This window comes from Olea europaea, chromosome 13 (assembly GCF_002742605.1).
Source record: "Olea europaea var. sylvestris chromosome 13, O_europaea_v1, whole genome shotgun sequence".
NCBI classification, from domain to species: Eukaryota; Viridiplantae; Streptophyta; class Magnoliopsida; order Lamiales; family Oleaceae; genus Olea; species Olea europaea.
Window position 1 is genome coordinate 12476531 of NC_036249.1, and position 25154 is coordinate 12501684.

The 25154-nt window shown below is 38.5% G+C and overlaps 1 pseudogene; it reads left to right on the forward strand.

Annotated features, from left to right (window-relative positions):
* Positions 1-953: 953 nt before the first annotated feature.
* On the forward strand, positions 954-24291 carry LOC111407639 (annotated as a pseudogene).
* Positions 24292-25154: the final 863 nt, after the last annotated feature.

Genomic DNA, 25154 nt, shown 5'->3' on the forward strand with positions numbered 1-25154 from the left:
GACTAGAGTTGACTCTTGGATTCATGGTCTCATGCGTCGAATCGAGTCAAACCACCCATGAGTTCATATCCAGCTCATTTGTTTAATGCCAATGAATACAATTGAGCTTAGACATATGAGATCGGCTCGTGTCCACAAATAATGCTTGATTCGGCTACTTGAGTAGTGGGCCTTACGTGTCAGGTTGATCCATCCACGTGTTCAAGATTTAACTCATTTTTCAACGAAATTAATAAAGCGATGTTTCTCAACTGTCACCCTTTAAAATTTTAAATTATATGTTACAGTACCATTTTTCACCACACATTCACATGATAAAATTTTTTTTACACATAAATCAATAAAATTTCTTTATTTTTGGGGGCGCTATTGTGACAGGGGCTAGGCCCCTGTTTGAGTAGAATTACTCTTATTTTTTAATCACATATCACATTCTCCAAAAAATACTATTGAAAATTTTTAAAATTTTCAAATAATGAATGACAAACAGGGGCTAAAATAAGTCAAAAGAATGAATCGTGCTCCACTCAACTAAAGAAAAAGGAAGTCCGATTTGAATCATAACTCATCTCGAGACTATTCTAAATTGCTCATGAGTAGAGTTGAGCTCTTTAACGCTATCACGTGTGTCTCCCTATCACTCATAGGATTTTTCTAATTGTACAAATGAGTTAGACAATTCCGATTGACAAAGTCCTCGTAGATCTATGATTTTTTTAGGGAAGTGCTACATGTATATAATTGTCTACATAATGATGTCCATAATTACACGTAGCACTAGATCTAACATTTAATTCAAATCTCATATTTTCACATCAACAATCGAATAATTATCATATCACATTATCGACAATATTATTTGTAATAATTATGTACATTTAGACTTTTCCTTTTCATTCGTGGGCTTTTCACTCGTGTGTGGTTGTGATCCGGACATCCGGTGACACATGTAGCATTTTCATTACTAATATACCCCCTCTATCTAATTTCTCTCTCTCTCTCTCTCTACGCATTTACGAATCACAGATGCATATAGATACAGGCGCATTGTTGATCAAAGGAAAGCCCTAGATTTCAGTTTCAAGTTCGGAATAATTTTATAGTGGGTTAAATTTTCTGTATATATACGTGAATCTTTATATATAGGTTGTTGCGGTGGTTTTGGTAGTTGCGGCGGCGGCTGTGGTAGTGTGAAGAGTCCACTACTTGCTGCATGTCAGTAGATTGCGATTCGTATTGCGGTGGATTCGGCGAGCTTGCGAATCAGTTATAATGGCCACAACTGCGAAAAAGGCGACGCCTGTTAGTGTTTGTTGTACTGCCGATGGTGGAAAATCGGCGGCTGCCATGGCCGCAGATGTTCGCCGTGAGGCGGCTTCTGCTTCTGCCGTTGATTGGAGTGTTCCGTCTACAACTGCCGAAGATCCACAGGACAAGAAAGCTGCTGCTATGAAGTCTGCGATCCGGCCCGAGCTTTCATCTAACGCCACCTTTAAAGGTATCACTTTCTCGTTATCACCATTGTTTGAATACAGGTATAAAACTATGTTTTGTATGAATAAATTTGTATATTCTTTCATTTTTTGTTGCGTTAAATATTTATTTTACTTTTCATATATGAAGGTGGTTTGTGTGTGCGTCCGCACACAATATATGTGTATGCATGAGCCGTTCATTTGATCTTACATCTTGAATTCTTGATATGTTGATGATGGTCCAGTTCAAATGCTTCTTCTCTCTGTCTCTCATCTTCTATATGTCTCATATTATTCATGAACGTTTTATTTTTATCTTGTTCCTGTGTTTGCTGATGAATTATTAAATTTTATAGCACGTGTCTTTGAATAGAAGTGAAATGTATTAAATAGATAATTTATTATTTATTAGCTAGTCGGTCTGTCAATTTCTGTCCCCAGAATATGCGTAAATTGCCTGCCCTTTACACATTATGTCAAATTCAGGAGAAAAAAGACGAAAGGACAAGAAAGTTGACATTATTTAAAAGAAAATACTGGGATATTGAGAGTTCTTATCCTTAGAATGTGAATATAAGTAATGATAAAAAAAAATGTGGGAACAGTGAGTGTTACATATGATTGGTTGATTGAAATCGGAGTTCGTCAGCTGTCTAATAATGCTTCGAGTAATAGTTGGCAGTGCTTGAAGTCCACTCTGAAGTATGATATTGGTTAGTTATTTTAATGCTTCAACTCCATCAGACTATAGACAATTGTTTACTCTTCTGCTTAAAAAAGTTTTGATAATTGAATAAGAAAATATATACATTTATGTTGTGGATACTATACCATTCTTGAAATGCTTGTTTGGAAATAAAGTGTTTCAAAAGATTTGTCCTCTTATCAGTTGGATTACCATCCAACTAGTGTTTACCTTTCGAGATTACATGAAGCAATGAATTTTATGCTTAATAGTAAATCTAATATAATTTACTTATATGAATTTTGATAATATATCTTGAGCTTTGGTTAGTTCTTTTTTCCTTTTGCTTTTTGTTTGGGGAGGGGTGGTGGTGCTTGAAATCTTCTTGTTTCTGTTTACATTGTTAAATACATGGAAGGCACAGTTAGATTCTATATGAAAGCAGAAAGATGATTTCTGTATTTCTTGATCATTACATAACCAGAGTACAGCTCAATTTATCATACAATCGGGGTGAGGGAGAAAGGAAATGAATCTCATAAATTAGGAGAGAACAATTATCCTAATTACAATCTACGAGCGATGGTAAAGTTCTAAATATGGTACAGAAAATAGATTACAATCTTTTAGGATTTATACACTATAATTGGCTTTGTTGTGTGGATGCAGTGGTATCATAACAGTTAACTAACTTTTTAACTACTGAAAACACATTGAAATGTTGTACCATGAAGAATTTGTTAGCTAATAGGATGGGGATGTTTCTGTTGGGAACCTGGTGATGGATTCGTTTTAGTATATCATTCTGGAATGGTATAATTTGCAAATACGAGTGTGAGAGCATTTGTAGTTTGCGCATAACATGTGCATGCCACATTCCATTTGCACCCACTCTATACAATAGCATTATTTTAAATGTTTGCGTCTGTGGAAAAGCTTGGATATTTACGTACTTGAAGCATGACACTTTTTCTTTGTGCTTGTCTTTGGACTGAACATTAGATCGGGAAATTCTGAATATTGGTTAAGTCATCCTCTAAGCCAAATTTGCAGTCGGTTAGTTAATGCCTTGATTGTTCAGGGATCCAGGTCATACCTAGGGCTCAAACAGTACATCCTTTGGATCCTTTATCTGCAGCTGAAATATCTGTGGCTGTGGCAACTGTCAGGGCAGCTGGTGCCTCCCCTGAGGTTCACTCTTCAGTTTTCCATCTCAGGATGAGGCATCTGTTGAGATATTTATTGAGTGATCATACAATTGCTGTGTTTTGCCTCAATTACTGAACATTTTCTCTCATTTTTAGGTGAGATGATGTAGCATAGGTTGAGAATTTTAAAACCTGTGAAAGTTGATGAAACCAGCAGAAGAAGCAGAATACATAAAGAAGCACCATACATAAAAGCTAGAGGAAGAAGAGAAGAGAAGAGAAGAGAAGAGAAGAGAAGAGAAGGGAAGGGGCGGTGGAAAAGGGGAAGAAACCTGCAACACTCAATTCATTCATTCAGCCATCAAATCTACATGCAACAGCCTGCATGCCTCAATAAATATACAAACAAAGGCTGCATGCCTCAATATAATATACAAACAAAAGATTGGGCTTGGGCTGGCCCAAAACACTATACAAGCCCAAAGAAAATAAAAAGGCCTGGACCAATACACAAAACATAATATAAGCCCAAATAAAAGTCCAACATAGATGTCCTCATCATGAGAAATGGCATGCGTTTTATCGAAGTGGTTCTATTGGAACCAGAAAAACATGTGGTTGCACTGGCAGATGCTTATTCCTTTCCTCCTTTTCAACCATCTTTGTTGCCTAGAACCAAAGGAGGACTGGCAATTCCTACTAAGCTTCCTCCAAGGCGGGCCAGACTGGTTGTCTACAATAAAAAATCAAATGAGACAAGCATATGGATTGTTGAACTAACTGAAGTACATGCAACAACTCGAGGAGGACATCACAGGGGAAAAGTCATCTCATCCACAGTTGTTCTGGATGTTCAGCCTCCTATGGTATATACTCTTATATCACATTGATATTTCTGTTCCTTGAGCACCTCATTAGTTTGGAATTCATACTCTTAACGTTTATAAATGATGTTAATTTGCATCCTAGAGAACTAAAATATACGATAAATATATGTTTTTTTTCTTGTGCATTGCTTACAAAGAGTTAATGCTCTCTTAGATCATTTTAATATTATATTTGCATTTCAATTATGTAGGTGCTGTGCATCTTGTTAAATAATAGCTATTTTTGGGGGTGAACATGCGCCCTTAAAAACCAGTTTGTATTTTGCACTTGTTTATATTTGGTATTTCAGGCTCATCACAATAGTTGATCCATGAGATTAAAATCATCTTTATTTATTTTTTATTTTTTTGCCTTTTATGTTTATTTTTGCAAATCACGATCATAGCATCAGTGCTTTTGTAGGCTTCACCAAAGAAGGATAATGAAAGTTTGGGTGCTCCTACCATAACATTTATAGAACTCCCAAGAATATAAGGAAGGTGCATAAATCTAACTTCCAACAAGTAACAAATGTAAAGAAAATAGTACACAAGGTAGTACCTCCTCATACAAAGATAAAGTTGCAAAAGTAGACTAAAGACCTTTAACACTAGGGGTTCCATATTGATCTACACTACACTAAGGAGCTTAGTCGTTGAGGAAGATGAAGGGGACCATACTCTTGGTAGCGATGCTGGTCCTAGCCCATATTTCCCTTCACTATATATGTGGAAAATCTTTTCTCGATCAAGTGAGAAGTGATGTTTGCTGTATCTGAGATTGCTCTGGATAGACCATGGCCCACCCCCGCTAATGATGCAATGTATAGCTAAAGAGGAATATATCTCTATCCACAAGTCTGATAGTCCAAGTCCTTGAACCAGAAGAATCCATCCAAAATAGCCCATAGCTTAGCCTTGAAGAAAATAGCTATTTTTGGGGGTGAACATGCGCCCTTAAAAACCAGTTTGTATTTTGCACTTGTTTATATTTGGTATTTCAGGCTCATCACAATAGTTGATCCATGAGATTAAAATCATCTTTATTTATTTTTTATTTTTTTGCCTTTTATGTTTATTTTTGCAAATCACGATCATAGCATCAGTGCTTTTGTAGGCTTCACCAAAGAAGGATAATGAAAGTTTGGGTGCTCCTACCATAACATTTATAGAACTCCCAAGAATATAAGGAAGGTGCATAAATCTAACTTCCAACAAGTAACAAATGTAAAGAAAATAGTACACAAGGTAGTACCTCCTCATACAAAGATAAAGTTGCAAAAGTAGACTAAAGACCTTTAACACTAGGGGTTCCATATTGATCTACACTACACTAAGGAGCTTAGTCGTTGAGGAAGATGAAGGGGACCATACTCTTGGTAGCGATGCTGGTCCTAGCCCATATTTCCCTTCACTATATATGTGGAAAATCTTTTCTCGATCAAGTGAGAAGTGATGTTTGCTGTATCTGAGATTGCTCTGGATAGACCATGGCCCACCCCCGCTAATGATGCAATGTATAGCTAAAGAGGAATATATCTCTATCCACAAGTCTGATAGTCCAAGTCCTTGAACCAGAAGAATCCATCCAAAATAGCCCATAGCTTAGCCTTGAAGAATAGGTAATCACCATGAGAAGATAAGAAAGTTGGGATGCATCGTCTAGCACTATCCAACCTAGTCTCAAATAATACCCCATCGCTGGAAAATCCATTCTTGGCATAACCATTAGTGTTGATCTTGTGAGACCCATCGAAAGAGTGCACCAACAAATCAAGATAGAAAATGATGGAGGAGGAGTCAGCAAATACCAAACACTGGCTCGATGTCTAGATCCCTTCGTCCATAGATAAATTGAAATAAACGACTTGTATGGACTGAAGAGAGTGTAGGGATGGCAACGACATGGGTATGGGATATTTTACCTTATCCCATTCCCGTCTCGTCAGGTATTTTTGTTACCTTACCTCGTCTTCGTACCTAATTAAAGTGGGATAGGTCGAGATAGGGGCAGGGTGGGTCCTCTACTCACGTTTATCGCCCGGTTTATTTTTCAATTTTATTTATTTTATATCTTTAGTTAGTGAATATTATCATTATTTTTTTAATTTTTTAAGAACAACTCATATTCCCTTTAAAAATGATGACAAGTCTTTTTCTTTTTTTGTTTGATAAAAAACTTAAGCCACCGTTTGGCCCCCATTTTTCCAAATTAAAATTGGTGGAATAGTATTTTTTTTTTAAAAAAAACGAGTGGTTGAAAAAGAAGAAAAAGTTTTCAGTTTACGTGAAATATTATTTTATGGAAAATTTTGTGATTGAAAATAGGAGAGAGAAAATTGATAGTTAATTTAATCGGGGCCAAACGGGGGCTAAATTTGAAATTAACTTCAAACGGGATGGGTAGTGGCAGGAACCATGTTTTCCATACCCATCTCATAGCCACTTCGGACAGCAGCCCCCGCCTTGTTTACTCGATTAGGCAGGTGGGGCGAGTATTAGGTTGAACAAGTTTTTTTACCATCTCTAAGATAGTGTGGTAAACCCTCCAAACGATACGTCTATACTCCATAGCAATATTCCTATGCTTCCCATCATTCGTCGCATCTAAATAAATCAAAAGATCAATAGAGCAATGATAATGAGAATATGACTACATTAGACAAGCTGGCTTGAGATCTCCATCTCGGGAAACAATGACACTCACTCAACAGACTAAAGTGATTTGAAATATGTTAGCAAAGTGACGCCTTACATGATCGGATATATAATTGCCTAGGAATAAATGTAGGTTGGTTTCAATCTCTGAGTTGCATTGGCATTGAGAGGCTAAGTGTCAACTAATTTGTAACTGAATAGAACCAGCAACTGGTAGTAAACACTGCCACAATCGCTAGCATAAGAAAGAGATTGTCGTTGGTATGATGGAACTCCACATCAACCGGTGCATATCCCGAAATAAGCAGCCCGATTGAACAAGCTACCATACAGGCTTGGTAATGAAAGCTGTTGGAAGACTTATTTGGGAGGAAACTGGTTGGACACGTGAAAGACTTAGAGGTTGGAGTTTGCTGGTCTTTGTGCACGTGTATTCCAACACACCCCACTCAACAATAGTCCATCTTGAAGATTAAGGAATTTTGGCTCTGCTTCACTTGGAGATGATGCCTCCAGTTCTCAATTTCTACATAAAAATGGATCATTTAACATCGACTATCTATCTTTCAGTATTCCTTCTGACCAGTTGAGAATGATTAAGAACATTAACATACTAATTACTGATTTAGCGTTGGAGAAAGATCAAATGACACAAGCCAATTTTCTGAACATCAAAATTGTTAATATGTTGGAATGACCACTGTGAAACCATCGCTGCTAACTCTTCCTTACCAGCCATATGCCACCATGGTTCAACATTCTCAAATCCAATCCAATGTGAATCCAAATCAAGCTGAAAGGAATATTCTAACACTCCTTTATCACCAGCAACATAAGCAAGTAGATCCAAAGACAATGTTAAAGTCAGAGATCACTTCTTCACAAATGTTATCTATAGAAGAGTTGTTGGACATTTTTCAAACACCTTGTGTGCACACCATTTGGATCTTCCACAGCACTAAAAACTCCCGTTCATGTGAATCAAAGAGAAAGCATTTCAATAGAAGATATCACCTGCACCAATAATTTTTGCGGCAATACTTCCAAACAAATCAGCATCCTGAGCTACACATTCTCTAACCAAATCATTACCAGTCCCAACCTCCAGCACCGAACGCACTTGTTCGAGCAAATCACTGTTCTTCAAGGTCTTTAAGAAAACCTTTTCGAATTGAATCGAAATCCAGGGGACTGAATCTCAAAGCTGAATTTCTATTATCAATTTCAAAAGAGAGAGAACCACAGAGAGATGAAAATTCTAGTCATCAAAGCAGCCTGAACTTATTTTCTGATGATTGAAAGTGAACACGTACAGGAATGACAATTTCCAGAATTATGCCAAAAAAAAATGAAGAAATTATACCACAGAAGACAAGAAATTATCAGAATCAATGGGATTATTTTGGCGCTAAAATATTGTTGTTTGTTTAGTGTTAGTTGGCCAACTGTCATTATAACTAATTTTCCCGCCTTTTCTTTTCTTTTCTATTTTTAATATGATTGTACAGTTCACTTTCGAGCACGTTAATAAGAAATATCATTTTTCCAGTTTCTTCCCTTACCTCTAATATGGTATCAGAGTTGAATCCTCTTCTGCTTCGCAATTAACTCCAGCTTTCATTTGTTTAGCCATGGCAGACAATTCAAATCTGAATCAATCAGATCAGAGTTCATCTTCATCAGTGAGTCATTCCGCCATTTATGATATTTCCAGCCCGTACTATCTTCATCATTCGGATAGCCCTGGTCTTGTTCTTGTTTCGTAGCAGCTAATAGGTGAAAATTATGCCTCATGGAACTGTGCCATGACTATAGCGTTATCTGTGAAGAATAAATTGGGGTTTATTGATGGTTCAATCACTCAACCTGAAGATAACCCGATCTTCTCAATTTCTGGATCCGTAACAACAATATTGTTATTTCTTGGATCCTTAACTCTGTATCAAAGGAGATTTCAGCTAGTATAATATACTTGGAATCGACTCATGAGATTTGGATGGATCTTAAGGAGAGATTTCAACAGAGGAATGGTCCTAGAATCTTCCAACTAAGGCGTGATATGATGAATCACAGTCAAGGGCAACTATCTGTTGGTGCCTATTTCACTAAACTGAAAACTATTTGGGAGGAGTTGAGCAATTATAGGCCATCGTGTTCCTGTGGAAAGTGTACTTGGGGAGGCAACAAGAAGCTGGCTGAGCATTATCATAAGGAGTATGTCATGTCTTTTTGATAAGACTCTAAATGGAAAACGAAACTGAACTTGAAATAGATGATTGATTGAACTGAAAAGAACAAAAATTACAGATATGAAAAATGATTACGGGACTCCTTTTCTCACTCAGTAATTGCCTGCCTATTATGCTTCCTTACGTTCTTATTTATAGCCCACTCCTAACTACTTCACCCTTTGCCATTTGCTGCCTAACAGAATTCTATTTCTACTGCCCACCTCCCCCCTTGAGTCTTCTAGAATATGTAAACCGTATTTGGGGTTTATTAATACCCCAGGGTCCAAAGACACCTTGTCCTCAAGGTGGAAGTTAAGAAATTGTTGGCGTATTATTTCTGCTGACTCCCAGGTAGCTTCTGATGGAGGCAAATCTTTCCATTGTATAAGTACTTCCTTGCTTAGACCCTGCCCTGCTGTTGAACTCCTAACCCCCACGACTTGTTTAGGTTCAACCATCCACTCCAGGTGCTCGGTTAGGTGAGGAGGAAGTAGTTAACTTACTTCGTTTGACCCCAGTGCTTTCTTCAGCTGAGATATAAGGAAGACAGGATGTATGGTTGCAGCAGGGGGTAGTTGTAAATGATAGGCGACCGGCCCCACTCGCTTTATAATCTCAAACGGTCCAAAGTACTTAGGCCCCAGCTTTTCGTTCTGCTTTCTCGCCAATGAACGGAGGCGGTACGGTCGTAGCTTAACATACACCAAATCCCCTACTTCAAAATGTAAGTCCCTTCGATGTTTGTCAGCCTTTGTTTTCATTTTGTTCTGAGCTTTTGGGAGATGTGCTTTAAGTTCGTCTAGCATGCTGTCCCGGTCCCTTAGTTGCTGCTCCACAGAATCCACTGTTGTCTTCCTGCTGCCATAGCGGATCAACGGTGGTGGTTCTCTCCCATAGACCGCCTTGAACGGGGTAGTGTTGGTGGATGCGTGGAAAGTGGTATTATACCAATATTCCGCCCAAGGTAGCCAAGTGGACCAGGTTTTGGGCTTATCATATGAGAAACATCTCAGATAGGCCTCCACGCATCTATTCACCACTTCGGTTTGCTCGTTGGTTTGGGGGTGGTAAGTCGTACTTCGCCTGAGGTAAGTCCCCTGCAGTTTGAATAGTTCCGTCCAAAATTGACATAAGAATATTTTGTCCCGATCAGATAGGATAGAGCAGGGAATTCCATGGAGTCGCACTACCTCCTTGACGAAAACTGCTGCAACACTAAATGTTGTGAATGGATGTCTCAGTGGTAAGAAGTGCGCATATTTACTTAAGCGGTCAACAATCACCAGGATGGAGTTAAACCCATTTGACTTAGGAAGTCCCTCCACAAAGTCCATGGAAATATCCTCCCATATCAGATTGGGGATGGGAAGAGGCTGCAAGAGCCCGGCTGGAGAGAGCGCCCTAGTCTTATTTTGCTAGCACACAGGGCATTCTTCCACAAACTTCCGGACATCCTTCCCCATCCCTGTCCAATATAGATCGCTAGTCAGCCTCTTGTAAGTCCTTAAGAATCCTGAGTGTCCCCCTACAGCACTATTGTGGAACTCCAGTAGTATCTTAGGAATTAATGGTGATGTGTGGGGAAGTACCAATCTCCCTTTATACAACAATTTTCCTTGTTCAACAGAATACCGGGGGTGTGCTTCCGGGTTGTCCTGCAGCTCTTTCTTAATTTTAGACAACAGTGGGTCACCTTCGACGTGCGCCTCAATCATCTGTACATCCAATGTTTGTGGAAAGGTGAGAGCTTTTAACTCAACTGTGCCGGAAATTCGGGACAATGCATCTGCTGCCGTGTTCTCAATCCTAGGGCGATATTGAATTTCGAATTCATATCCCATCAGCTTGGTTATCCAGCATTAGAACTCCCCAGGTACTGTCCTTTGCTCAAGGAGATATTTGAGGCTACGTTGATTAGTGCGGACGATAAATTTCCTTCCCAGAACATAGTGCCTCCACTTCTGTATAGACAGTACAATTGCCATTAATTCCTTCTCGTAAATGGATTTCTGTTGGGATCGACTGGATAGAACCTGGCTAAAAAATGCAATGGGTCGTCGATTCTGCATAAGAACCACCCCCAGTCCATACCCCGAAGCATCGGTCTCAATAACGAACGGCTGTGAGAAATCCGGAAGGGCTAAGACTGGGACTGTAGTCATGGCCCTTTTTAGATTCAGGAAAGCTGCCTCTGCCTCATTATTCCACCCAAAGGCGTCCTTCTTCAACTGATCAGTGAGGGGTCGTGCAATGGTTCCATATCCTGCCACAAACCTCCTATAGTAGCCAGTCAATCCTAAAAAACCTCGTAATTCCCGGAGATTACGAGGAACAGGCCAATTACTCATTTCTGCAATTTTGTCTGGGTCGGCTTTCACACCTTCTGCTGAAACAAGGTGCCCCAGATACTCTATTTGTTGTTGGGCAAAGAGGCATTTCCTTTCATTGGCATATAGTTTGTTTTTTCCCAAGGTTGAGAAGACAAGGTCCAGGTGTCGTTCATGTGCCGGTAGGTCTTTACTGTACACCAAAATGTCGTCAAAAAACACAAGTACAAACTTCCTTAAGAAATTTCGGAATACCTGATTCATCAATGATTGAAAAGTTGCCGGGGGCATTAGTAAGGCCGAACGGCATTACTAAGAACTCGTAATGACCTTCGTGGGTCCTGAATGTAGTTTTTGGCACATCCTCTTTCCTTACTCCGATATGATGAAACCCAGACTTTAGGTCCAATTTTGAGAATACCGTTGCCCCATGAAGCTCGTCTAGTAACTCATCGATCACTGGAATGGGAAACCTATCCGGTATTGTTGCTTTGTTCAGAGCCCGGTAGTCCACACAAAAACGCCAGCTACCGTCTTTCTTTTTTACTAGTAACACAGGGCTTGAAAATGGGCTGATGCTAGGTTGAATTATCCTTGCAGCCAGCATCTCCTTGACCAACCTCTCGATCTCGTTCTTCTGGAAGTGTGGGTGTCTGAAAGGCCTTACACTGATTGGATCGGTCCCAGCCTTCAAAGTAATAGCATGGTCCAAGCCCCGGGCAGGAGGTAGCCTTCTTGTTTCTGTGAACACCTGCTTATGTAGTCGTATTAATTTGAACACCCCTTCAGGTATTTCTTCCTCTTTGCCCATTAAAGCTCCACATTCTGCAGGTTGCTCCATTTCTACCCACAGTCCTTAACCCTCGTTCAATAGGGCCTTTACCATTGCTCTCAGGGACACGGCAGATTTATTCAATCCTTGGTCTCCTCTCAGTGTCATCCAAGTTTCCCCCATCCGAAACTTCATGGTTAGCAATTTCCAATTCACCTCCATGAAACCCAAACTCCCAAGCCACTGCATTCCCAATACTGCGTCGGTGCTGCCTAACTCTAAGGGCAAGAAATCTTCCACAATGGTTAGCCCTTGCAATTTCAACACTATTCCCTTGCAAATTCCCCGTCCAGTAACCGATTCCCATATCCCCATGATGACCCCGTAGTGGTTTGTAGCCGTAGTCGGCAAACTTAACCTCCGTACCACCTCCTACGAGATAAAATTGTGGGTTGCCCCATAGTCGATGAGCACAACCACGTCAGTGGGCCTAACTGTCCCCTTGGGCTTTATGGTTCTGGGAGTAGTCAGCCTAACCTCTGAGTTAAGGGATAATTCGATTTTCTCACCCATTTCCAGTGGAATTTCCTCCGCCCGACCCCATCGCCTTCCTGGACCAGTAATACCCGCAATTCTTTGTTCTTACATTGGTGGCCCACCGTGTATCGTTCTTCATAGCAGAAGCAGAAGCAGAAGCACAAGCCTTTATCTCTTCTCAATTTTCACTCCGCGTCGGACATCCTCTTGATCGGACCTTCTCTTCGCTGGATCGATCCTTTCTCAGCTACTGTGATAGTCTTGGTCGGGAAGGTCTCCAGTTTAGCTAGGTTGGAATGAGTTTTAAAACCCCTCCGGGCTGTTGTTTCTTTAAACCTGTGGAGAATAGCATTCCTGTCTTCCACCTTTTGGGCTGTCTCCATGATTTGGCCCAACCCCTTTGGACCCAATAATCTAACCTCTGCTTTGATATCCGGTTTGAGTCCATTTAAGAATGTACTCTCCATTACTTCATCCGGTATTCCAGCCAGAGGAGCAGCTAACAATTCGAACTCTCGCCGGTAATCTGCCACCGTTCCTCCTTGGTTGATGGCCAAAATTTTTTCGCACAGGCTACTTTCTTGTGTCGGCCGAAAGCGCAGTAGGAGTTGCTGTCGAAATTGCTGCCAACTCCGAAATGGTTCCCTCGTTTCGGCCCACCTCAGCCACAACAACGCATCTCCATCCAGACTAACCCCTATCACCCTCATCTTCTCCTTCTCCGTTAATTCATTTACCTCAAAATATCTTTCCGCTCGGAAAAGCCACCCGTCTGGGTTATCTCCACTGAAAATGGGCATCTCCAATTTCCTCACCTGCCGCCAATTACCTCCTTCTTCATTCAGGTCGTGTAACATGGTTACTCTCCCCACGCTGGCCTCTCCTAGTCCTTCCGGCCATTTTTCCTTGCTCAACGTGTGTTGGGTGTTCTCCGTTCTTTGATGGTCATGGATTGGGATTGGTCCTTCCGTGATGATACCACCTCTCTCATTGTTACTGTTTAGTGCCCCCTTTGAGATAGAGAGGACCGCCACTGACTTCCTAGTCTCCTCTACTGCTAACATCATTTTGGTCATGTGCTGGGTAAACTGTTCCACTGATTTTTCTAACCCCAGTAGGCGTTGCAATTCCGTTTTGATATCCTCCACCTCCTTCTCCATTGAATCAATCCTACCCTCAGTTTTTTTTTGAGCCATAGGAACGAACGTGCTCTAATACCAATTTGATAAGACTCTAAATGGAAAACGAAACTAAACTTGAAATAGATGATTGATTGAACTGAAAAGAACAAAAATTACAGATATGAAAAATGATTATGGGACTCCTTTTCTCACTCAGTAATTGCCTGCCTATTATGCTTCCTTACGTTCTTATTTATAGCCCACTCCTAACTACTTCACCCTTTGCCATTTGCTGCCTAACAGAATTCTGTTTCTACTGTCCACCTCCCCCCTTGAGTCTTCTAGAATATGTAAACCGTATTTGGGGTTTATCACTTTTCTAATGGGAGTGAATGATTCTTATGCTCAAGTGAGAGGACAACTGTTACTTATGGATCCAATTCCACCAATAAATAAAGTTTTCTCACTCATTTCTTAAGAAGATCATCAAAGATCCGTTAACATGAATTCTGGAGCAATCGATTCATTGGCATTTTATGCCAGAAATGATGCAAAGAAAACAAATATGGGACAATCCCATAGTAAGAATCAGAAAAAGGACAAACCAATCTGTACATATTGTGGCTATGGAGGACATGCTATTGATAAATGTTATAAATTCCATGAATATTTGTCGGGATACAAAACAAAGCAGAAAATTAATTTGAACTCTCATTCTGGACCTAGTTCAAGCAATCAAACAGGTTATAGTTCTCATCAAAATAATGCTGTTGCTAATCAAATTTCTGGTTCTATTCCAGATCAAACCCAAGGCAATGTTGGAGATTTTGTGCAAACATTGAATCAGCAGTACCAGTATTTAATGAGTATGCTTAGCACACATCTCACAGCTACTAAGATAGAAGATGAAGGAACTAAGTCAGGCCATGTGTCTGTTACATGCCTATCAATCTCTCTTAATTCGATGTTGAGTTCTCCTAAACTTTGGGTGTTGGATTCGGGAACAACTAGTCATGTTTGTTTAAGACATTCATGTTTTCAGACTTTGTGGAAAGTGCATAATGCCTATATTACACTTTCTAATCATACCAGAATTTCTGTACATTTTGCTGGAAGAGTTAAACTCACAGATGACTTAATACTTGAAGACGTGCTATTTGTACCAGAGTTCAAGTTTAATCTCTTATCCATTAGTGCTTTGACCAGAAATTCTTCTGTAAGCATCAGATTTTTCACTGACTACTGTGATATCCAGGACTTACACATCTTGAAGATGATTGGGAGGGGTAAGAGAGTTGATTGTCTTTATATCATTAACACAGCACTTGGTACATTGAAGGATTGTAATGTTCGAGAATCTATCTGTAATTCTACTTATAATATAGTGAACTGCATCACCAATCTTGCATAATCAGATACCATTTACTTTGCTCTACAATAACCCAGTAGATTATCATTTTCTTAAGATCTTTGGTTGTCTGTGTTTTGCTTCAACCCTTACCTCTCATTGCCTAAAGTTCCAACCTCGAGCAAAGGCTTGTGTGTTTCTTGGCTACCATCCTGGTATCAAAGGGTACAAGTTATATGATATTGTTTCCAAAAATATTTTCATCTCCAGAGATGTAACTTTCCATAAGGACATCTTTCCTTTTCATTCCATCCCACATAATCAAGACATAATTGACAATTTTCCAACTCTTGTTCTGCCTAAACCCGCATCTGATATACCTACTCCTGATTTGGCTAATGCTCCTGTTCCTGGTTTCTTTCAGAACTCAGACCAAGTTGCCATCCAATCTATCACCCCCAATCCACCTCTCAGGAGGTCACTTAGAACCAGCAAACACCCCTCATATTTACAAGATTTTCATTGTACTCTTACACCTACGTCTCCTGCCCTGAGTCATAACTCATCCTCTTCTTATCCTTTAAAGGATTATCTTGCATATAACAAAATATCCCCCTCTCATAACACTCTTCTATTCAATATATCCTCAAATTTCGAGCCCCAATTTTATCATCAAGCTGTGAAACACAATCATTGGAAGGAGGCTATAGATAATGAGTTGGCTGCAATGGATTTAAATAAAACTTGGTCTGTTACCAGCCTGCTGAAAGGAAAGCATGCTATAGGCTGCAAATGGGTGTACAAAATAAAGTATAAATCTGATGGAAGTGTTGAGCAATACAAAGCACGCTTGGTAGCTAAAGGGTACACCCAGCAAGAAGGATTAGACTTCATAGAAACCTTCTCTCCCGTTGCAAAATTGGTGACAGTGAAGCTTCTTTTGGCCATAGCAACTATTAATCAATGGCATATCATCCAATTGGACGTCAATAATGCTTTCCTCCATGGAGATCTCTTTGAAGACATTTACATAGACTTACCATTGGGTTATACTCCGCCCATTCCAGCTGGGAAGCAGGGGGAGCGTCTGGTTTATAAGTTGCATAAATCCATATATGGCTTAAAGCGGGTCTCACGCCAATGGTTCTCAAAATTCTCTCATGCTTTATTATTGCATGGATTTCATCAGTCAAAATCTGATTACTCATTATTCACGAAGGGGTCTGGAAGTAATTTTGTTGCTTTACTAGTGTATGTTGATGACATAGTTATCACTGGTTCCGATTCTTGATTCATTAAAATCATTTCTCCACAGTCAACTTAAGCTTAAAGATCTTGGAAAGCTTAAATATTTTCTCGATTTGGAAATTGCTAGATCACAGCGAGGCATTGTTTTGTCTCAAAGACATTATGCTCTTCAATTGCTTGAAGATACAGGATTTCTGGCTTGCAAGCCTGCTGGTTTGCCTATGGATCCCAAAGTTCGTTTGAACTCCTTTGAGGGGGAACTACTAGAAGATAGTTCCATGTACAGGAGACTCATTAGGCGATCACTCTACCTAACAATTTCAAGGCCAGATATTATGTTTGTGGTCCATAAACTCAGCCAATTTGTATCTCAACCGTGAAAACCTCATTTAACAGTTGTTCATCATCTACTTCAATATGTCAAAGCTACTCCAAGTCAGGGCCTCTTATTTTCTGTTGAATCATCCCTACAGTTGCGTGCCTTTGCTAATGCAAATTAGGGATCATGCTTAGATTCCAGAAAGTCTATTACTGGATTTTGTGTATGTCTTGGGGAGTCTATGGTATCTTGGAAGGCCAAAAAGCAGAGCACAGTTCACGGTCTTCAACTGAAGCTGAATACCGGGCTTTGAGCTTGTATGGATACAACTACTACTTCTTAATTTCCACATAACGTCTAAGGCTCCAGCATTGATCTTTTGTGACAATCAAGCTGCCGCGCACATTGTCACCAATCCCATTTTCCATGAAAGGACCAAGCATATAGAGATAGATTGCCATTTTGTAAGAGATAGAATCAATGAAGGGATCATCAAGCTGCTGTCGGTTCGCACAACTCATCAACTTGCTGACATTTTCACAAAACCATTACCAGTTGCTACGTTGTTCCCTTTACTATCCAAGATGGCTGTCATTAATTTACACAGTCCATCTTGAGGGGGAGTATCAGTATCAATGGGATTATTTTGGCGCTAAAATATTGTTATTCGTTTAGTGTTAGTTGGCCAGCTGTCATTGTAACTAATTTTCCCGCCTTTTCTTTTTTCTATTTAATATGGTTGTACAGTTCACTTTTGAGCACGTTAATAAGAAATGTCATTTTTCTAGATTTTTCTCTTACCTCTAATATTCATTGAATGAAAAATATTGAATTATAAACTCCATGAAAGGAGAACAAATACACTCCATGAAAGAGGACGAACAACTCCATAAAGGAGGAAATGAAAACACTCCATAAGGAGGAGAAACTCCATAGAAGGAGAAAGTGAAACCTCCATAGGAGGGATTGGAATTCCACATTCCAATCAGTTACAATGCACATACGGTGCTTTATTTATAGAGAAAAATGTAGACTAATTATCTAATAAAACTAAACAATTAAACATGCTCGAAGAATATTATAATACTAACTAAACAATTAAATAGAATGTTATGGATCTGCTGAGTTGGAAGCTGTTGGAAGATCCAAACGGTGTGCACACAAGGTGTTTGAAAAATGTCCAACAACTCTTCTGCAGATAACATTTGTGAAGAAATGATCTCTGACTTTAGCATTGTCTCTGGATCTACCTGCTTATGTTGCTGGTGATAAAGGAGTGTTAGAATATTCCTTCTAGCATGTTTAGTTGTTTAGTTTTATTAGATAATTAGTTAGTTAATTAGTCTACATTTTTCTCTATAAATAAAGCAACAACTAAACATGCTGGAAGAATATTCTAATACTAACTAAACAACTAAATGGAATATTCTGGATCTGCTGAGTTGGAAGCTATTGGAAGACTAATTTGGGAGGAAACTGGTTGCACACGTGAAGGACTTGAAGGCTGAAATTTGCTGGTCTTTGTGCACGTGTATGCCAACAAAGAATTATACCACAGAGAACTACACTGATCTTTGACCTTGTTTGCATTTGTGAAGAAGTGATCTCTGACTTTAACATTGTTTCTGGATCTACTTGCTTATGTTGCTAGTGATAAAGGAGTGTTAGAATATTCCTTCCAGCTTGATTTGGATTCACATTGGATTGGATTTGAGAATGTTGAACCATGGTGGCATATGGCTGGTAAGGAAGAGTTAGCAACGATGGTTTCACAGTGGTCATTTCAACATATTAACAATTCTGGTTCAGAAAATTAGCTTGTGTCGTCTAATCTTTCTCCAACGCCAAATCAGCAATTAGTGTGTTAATGTTCTTAATCATTCTCAACTGGTCAGAAGGAATACTCAAAGATAGATAGTCGATGTTAAATGATTCATTTTCATGTAGAATTTGAGAACTGGAGGCATCATCTCCAGGTGAAGCAGAGCCAAAATTCCTTAATCGTCAAGATGGGCTATTGTTGATCTCCAAGTCCATCTTGAGTGGGGTGTGTTGGAATACACGTGCACAAAGACCAGCAAATTCCAGCCTTCAAGTCTTTCACGTGTGTAACCAGTTTCCTCCAATATTAGTCTACTAATAGCTTCCAGCTCAGCAGATCCAGAATATTTCATTTAGTTGTTTAGTTAGTATTAGAATATTCTTCCAACATGTTTAGTTGTTTAGTTTTATTAGATAATTAGTTAGTTAATTAGTCTACATTTTTCTCTATGAATAAAGCACCGTATGTGTATTGTAACTGATTGGAATGTGGAATTCCAATCCCTCCTATAGAGGTTTCACTTTCTCCTTCTATGGAGTTTCTCCTCCTTATGGAGTGTTTTCATTTCTTCCTTTATGGGGTTGTTTGTCCTCCTTCATGGAGTGTATTTGTTCTCCTTTCATGGAGTTTATAATTCAATGTTTTTCATTCAATGAATTTTAATAGTTACCATTCGGTGTATCCATCCACATAATCTACATCGGCACATAAGGGTATGTTCTTCATGGGCAATAGTTACTTTGAATTGGGAATGATCAAGGGAGGTTGTCATCAGTGCCCTGTGAATCAATGGAAGAGTAGAGTGGGAAAGAAGATAATTCGAAATTGCTATTGTTTGAATGTGGTCATGGTCTCTTAATTGATGAGGGATTTTCTTACTCAATTGGGATTGAAAAGGTTTAAATAGTAACACCCATTATGTGAAGAAGGGAGTATATGAATAAGTTAGTGACTTGTGCCAAGCGATATTTTTTTTCTAGTTTTGGACTGTTGGGATATTGAGCCATTAAATATATATATTTTTTGAAATCTGTGTCATTACATATATGTATACACAATACGAACAAATTTAGCAATAAAACCTGCATTACCAGTAAGGTGCAGCAAATTGTATCAGTAGACATTCAGATAATTAGAGCTAGCTTATCCCGCCCTTGCCAAGATTGTAAGACGTCACATGTTTGCTAAATCTAAAATAATATCCTATATTCTTATTTAAGTAATGGTACTTGTCCACCCAGTCAAATCAATCACTTAGATATGATTAAAGAACTTGTTTTTTATAATTGTCTCGTCTTTGCGATCAACAGTTCAACTGCTATGGAATTTTTTTTTATCATTTATACTTGCACACACTCACAGAAGGAAACCTAAAGGAACTCTAGTAATTTGACATCGAGGTTCATTAGGTTTTTTCTTTTGTTCATTGGTTGATATGGAAAGTTTTTACTTAACTTTAGGCATGGACAGAGATGTGAATTCGTACCCGTATAGTTGGATAATTTTTTGATTACGTATCTGTTTTTTTCTTTCTTTCTTTCTTTCTTTCCCTTTTTATTATTTATTTATTTATTATTATTATTTTTTTTTATGTGTTTTGTGATGCAATACGCTATTATGTTCTTAACTTTCTTTTCCTTTTCCCCTGGTGTAGGATGCTGTGGAGTATGCTGAATGTGAAGCTGTTGTCAGAGATTACCCACCATTTATAGAGGTAATGAAGAAGAGGGGCATTGATGATATGGATCTAGTCATGGTTGATCCTTGGTCAGTTGAGAGCACATAAAATGTTTGTTGGACTTGCCCTACTAAAAATATCGGTTTTGTAACTCTCACACTTGGATTAAATAACCTGCTGTACAGGTGTGTCGGTTATCACCGTGAGGCTGATGCTCCTAGTCGCCGACTTGCAAAACCACTTATATTTTGCAGAACTGAGAGTGACTGTCCTTTGGAAAATGGCTATGCACGACCAGTTGAAGGAATTCATGTACTTGTGGATATGAAAAATATGGTAGTGATTGAGTTTGATGATCGTAGACTTGTCCCCTTACCTCCAGCTGATCCATTGAGGAATTACACTCCTGGTGAAACAAGAGGAGGAGTTGATAGAAGTGACGTGAAACCCCTGCAAATCATTCAACCAGAGGGTCCCAGCTTTTGAGTTAATGGACATTATGTAGAGTGGCAGAAGGTCATTTTTTCTCATTTTATATTTGCTCTATTATTTCGTGGTTTGAGAATGTAAATATTGAATTGTTGGTTGGCAGTGGAATTTTAGGGTTGGTTTCACTCCAAGAGAGGATTTGGTTATCCACTCAGTTGCCTATGTTGATGGTAGTCGAGGTCAGAGACCTATAGCTCATAGGTTGAGTTTTGTGGAGATGGTTGTTCCCTATGGGGATCCCAATGATCCACATCATAGGAAGAATGCATTTGATGCTGGGGAAGATGGCCTTGGGAAGAATGCTCACTCTCTTAAGAAGGTCTGTTGTCTTTCATAATGGTGTTCAGTCTTTTAAGTTTAAATATTGTGCATATTAATCTGTCAATTTGGAATCTTTGTCTAACGCAAGTTAACATTTCAGGGATGTGATTGTTTGGGATATATAAAGTACTTTGATGCTCATTTTACAAATTTTACTGGAGGGGTTGAAACTACCAAAAACTGTGTATGTTTGCATGAAGAAGATCATGGAATCCTCTGGAAGCATCAAGATTAGAGAACTGGATTGACATAAGTTCGTAGATCAAGAAGGCTTACTGTTTCCTTTATTTGCACTGTTGCTAATTATGAATATGGATTTTACTGGCACTTCTATCAGGCAAGAAGAATGCATTTGACTGAAGATAGAGAAAAAAAGTCAGTTTTAAGTTTATATGCTGTTCAAGTGTTTGGATCTAACCTACTTGTTCACATTTGACCTAAACTTTTACTTATTCTTGCTGAATAGAGAACAAAATTGGAAAAAAGAATTCTTAAACATCCTTGTTCACTTATCTGATATCTCTCCGCTCTCTCTGTGTTCTCTTTTTTCTTGTAATTTTCATTTTTTGGGATTGGAGGTGTAGGTTGCTAGAGTTGATGCAAAAATAAAAGTTTCTATGGATTGAGTAACTATTGTTTCTTTGTCAAATACAAAATTATAGAAATGATTTTAGAATGTCTTTTACAGAATCTTCTCTGTTCTCGTATCATGTATCACATTAATCATTTAAGTAACTTCAAGAAGTAAATCCCTGTAAACATATCTATTAATTACCTTATTACTAGTACTTCTATTGAAAACAATATATTTCTAGCTTCATATCTAAGGTAGTCATGTATTGCACAAGATATCTGATAGGCTCCCGGTGATTTTCACGTATGCACGAAGGAATAAGCCAAGTCAGCTAAGGAGCCAATTCAGCTAAGTAACAGAAAGTATATATTCATTTTTTTATTCTGTTAGTAGTTTGTTCGGGAAGGGGTAGGGAGTCTGTTAGGAACTGTCAATAAATGTGGGGAGGGGGGGGGCGGGGTAGTCATTTTCTTCATGGAAGTATCAAGGGTCTGTTGGGAGAGTCCAGTGCCTCTCGAATGCTTTGGGATATCCTGTGTCTTTTTTTTCTCTATATTCAACTTAGTGAAATCACAGTTTAATTTCCGATTCTTTTCTTTTCCTATTTGAACAATTTAATTCCCCAGTTCAGGTCCCTATCAATATCATTGGAGGTAGGACTTGGTGCATTTCTAAACAGAACACAATTTTAATTTTTATTTTTTGTAAGGTAACAGCAAATGAACTACCATTCTATAATTCTGCAACTTGAGATGATCTTTCATATCAATGGATGCAGGATGGGAAAATTGAAGCAGATGTTAAACTTACCGGAATTCTCAGTTGAGGAGCACTGCAACAAGAAGTATCTCGAAAATATGGCACAATGATTGCCCCAGGACTATATGCCCCAGTTCATCGACACTTCTTTGTTGCTCGTATGTATATGGCAGTTGACCGCAAGCCCGGAGAAGCACACAATCAGGTATGTGGTCTTGAGTCAGTAACCTTGTCTCATTAATTTCCAGTTGCACTAAGTCATATTAACTAATGGCAGTTTTCTCATCGCTTTGGTGTTAATTCACTTGAACTTGACACTAGCCTATTTTGCATTCAAAATTCTGCTTACGACCTTCTTTGACTGCTCCATGATAAGTAATTTAGATTGAGATGCAACCCTGCCATGATTATATTATTTATTTTATCCATTTATTTTATTCTTTCCATTATCTTCAGGTTGTTGAAGTGAATGTCAAAGTTGAAGAACCGGGAAAGGATAATGTTCACAACAATGCATTTTATGCTGAGGAAACTTTGCTCAGAAGTGAATTAGAAGCCATGCGAGATTGTGATCCTTTCTTGGCTCGCCATTGGATTGTAAGCATTGTGACCTGATTGCATGTCTATTAAGTAATTGCTTACTTGTATTTGCCTTTTGTTTAGAATGAATTCAATATGAATGAATATTTTCTCCTTTTTTATCTTCGGCTTCTCATAAAATGCAGTGAAGTACCACCGTGTATTATGCATAGCTGATATAACAAGATTGACTTTTGGGCTCTATGTTACTAACAAGTAACAACTCAGTTACTGCATTGTACCCATGTTTTATTCAGAAAGATTTACTTAATATTCCACTGCCCTCTCAAATTTTGAATTATAAGCCAATCATCTCGACAACGAATTCCCTTGTAATATTCCATATTGCAGATTTGAAACACGAACTGTAAATAGGAACAGGCAGCTGACAGGCTGTAGACTAGTACCGGGGTCTAACTGTCTCCCTCTGGCTGGTCCAGAGGCCAAATTCATGAGAAGAGCTGCTTTTTTGAACCATAATCTGTGGGTTACTCAGTATACGAGGGGGGAGGACTTTCCTGGAGGAGAGTTTCCTAATCAGAATCCTCGCGTTGGAGAGGGACTGACTTCTTAAGTGAAGCAAAATCGGTCTCTGGAAGAAGCTGATATTGTTCTGTGGTTAGTTTCATCGACTTTCTGAATTATGTAATGGTTTCTTCTAATAATAGAATCTAAATACAAAAAATAGTCTCTCTTTGAGACAACACGATGACTTTATCTCAATGGCAGCAGCATATGGTCGAAATGTTTGAAATCCATTGATTGTGTTAAATGCAGGTATGTTTTCGGTATCGCACATGTTCCTCGGTTGGAAGACTGGCCGGTTATGCCAGTCGAGCTTATTGGTTTTATGCTTCAGGTGAGTTATATGAGTGGTAATGTCCCATTATGAACCTTTTTTATTTTTCTATTTTGAATCTGTTGATGAGGCTGAAATAAATTGAAGTCCAAGTCTAAATAATTGTCTTCTTCTTCTATTTTTCCTTTTCACCATTCCTTATCATATTAGTATTGATGGTTGTGGGTGCATTCAGCCACATGGATTCTTCAACTGCTCACCGGCAGTGGACGTCCCGCCTAACGCATGTGAGACGGATGCCAAGGAGAATGACGTGAAAGAAAGGCCTTTGCCATCTGGTGTAATAGCAAAGCTTTGAAGGGATAGCCATGGATTTACTCTTTTCGTGAGAAATTCTCTCGTGAAACAGTCTTGTATTTCAGATTTTAATGAACTCTGCTCGTTTATTTGCTTTGTTAAATCTAGTATTCGCTTAAATATGCTGGATTGGCTAGAAAGTCTTATAAATATTTTAAAGCATGTTTGGGGAAAGATTTTTAAAGAGTATAAGCAGGGCAATCATCTTTTTTTAACTACTCACCATTTTTACCTACTTTTTAATTTCATTTCATTATAACCCACTTAAAGTTTAGCCAAACAAAGCAGTATTTTGTAGTGTTTGTAAGTAGTGGGTTCTACGATAATTGTGAATAAAAATACGAACGATCAGGAAAAATTAAAATTCAAACTTTATTAAACACGCTCTTAGACCATATTGAGATCCATGTGTTGAGGAAAATTAGTTTTGTAATAGTGATTTTTGTAGTTTGGACGGTTAAAAAATAAGAAATTTTTTTTTGATTTACGTGTAAATTATTCTATGAGAGAATATACAATTGAAAATGAGTTTTGAGAAAAATAGCTCAGACAGGGGCTTAATCTTGTTTGGTATTTCTCTTTCATAATATTATCTATAGTAAAATTTAATTAATTATTTCATTCTTGACTTGCTTAAGTCAACGTATGGATTTTATTTCGGAGTTTACGCTGTCCCACAGTACTTGAAAGTGTTGAAACTTATTGAACCATTGACTTTGACCCAAATGTTTACCATAACTTTAATAGGTCATTGCTTGATCTTTCACGTGATTTTCCCACTATAAAAGTCATTTTCTTCTTCTTCTTTTAATTCAATGTGGAAAAATTGCTTCGGTAAGACTCCAAGCAATTTCTTGTTCCCTTCCCTTACTTTTCTCACATTAAATAAAAGGGTAAATCCTATAAGGTTTTCAACTTTTCAAATGTAGAATGGTCATGTCTCCATTCTTTTAAAATTGTGCCAGTGGTATCTTATGTGAAAAAAAATGTTTATGTATTTATTATATGACCATGTGACATGCACATGATGTCTAATGAAAG